Genomic DNA, 1,294 nt, shown 5'->3' on the forward strand with positions numbered 1-1,294 from the left:
TAGCAGGTTCTTGATTGACGGTAGCAGGTTCTAGATTAACGGTAGCAGGTTCTAGATTAATGGTAGCAGGTTCTAGACTAACGTTACAAGGTTCTAGATTGATGGTAGCAGCTTTATGATTAACTTTATCAGGTTCTAGATTAACGGTAGAAGGTTCTAGATTAATGTTAGAAGGTTCCAGATTAACCGTAGAAGGTACTAGATAAACGGTAGCAGTTTCTAGATTAACCTTAGAAGGTTCCAGATTAATGTTAGCAGGTTCTAGATTGACGGTAGCAGGTTCTAGATTAATGGCAGAAGGTTCTAGATTAACTTAGCAGGTTGTAGATTGACGGTAGCAGGTTCTAGATTAACGTTAGCAGGTTGTAGATTGACAGTATAAGGTTCTAGNTGTGTACAAGGCTGCGTGTTAAAATGCTACGCATTAAATGCTGTGTGTAAAATAAAATGCGGTAGTAGGTACTAGACTAACGTTAGCAGGTTCTAGATTAATGTTAGAATGTTTTAGATTAACGGTAGCAGGTTCTAGATTGACGGTAGCAGGTACTAGATTAACCTTGGCAGGTTCTAGATTAACGTTAGCAGGTTCTACTTTAACATTAACAGGTTCTAGATTAACCTTAGCAGGTTCTATATTAATGTCAGCAGGTTCTAGATTAACGTAATCAGGTTCCAGATTAACCTTGGCAGGTTCTAGATTAACCTAAGCAGGTTCTAGATTAACCTTGGCAGGTTCTAGATTAACATTAGCAGGTTCTAGATTAACCTTAGCGGGTTCTATATTAATGTCAGCAGGTTCTAGATTAATGTAAACAGGTTCTAGATTAACCTTGGCAGGTTCTGCATTAACAGACAGAACCTAGATTAACTTTAGCAGGTTCTAGATTGACCTTGGCAGGTTCTACATTAACATCAGCAGGTTCTAGATTAATGTTAGAAGGTTCTAGATTTAACAGTAGCAGGTTCTAGATTAACGTTAGCAGGTCCTAGACTAACAGTAGCAGGTTCTAGATAAACGTCAGCAGGCTCTAGATTGATGGTTGCAGGTTCCAGATTAACATTAGCAGGTTCTAGATTGACGGTAGCAGGTTCTAGATTGACGGTAGCCGGTTCTAGATTAATAGTAGAAGGTTTTAGATAAACGTTAGAAGGTTCTAGATCAATGGTAGCAGGTTCTAGATTGACGGTAGCAGGTTCTAGATTAACAGTAGAAGGTTTTAGATAAACGTTAGAAGGTTCTAGATCAATGGTAGCAGGTTCTAGATTGACGGTAGCAGGTTCTAGATTAACAGTA

This window comes from Cyprinodon variegatus, unplaced genomic scaffold (genome assembly GCF_000732505.1).
Source record: "Cyprinodon variegatus isolate N-32 unplaced genomic scaffold, C_variegatus-1.0 Scaffold1834, whole genome shotgun sequence".
NCBI classification, from domain to species: Eukaryota; Metazoa; Chordata; class Actinopteri; order Cyprinodontiformes; family Cyprinodontidae; genus Cyprinodon; species Cyprinodon variegatus.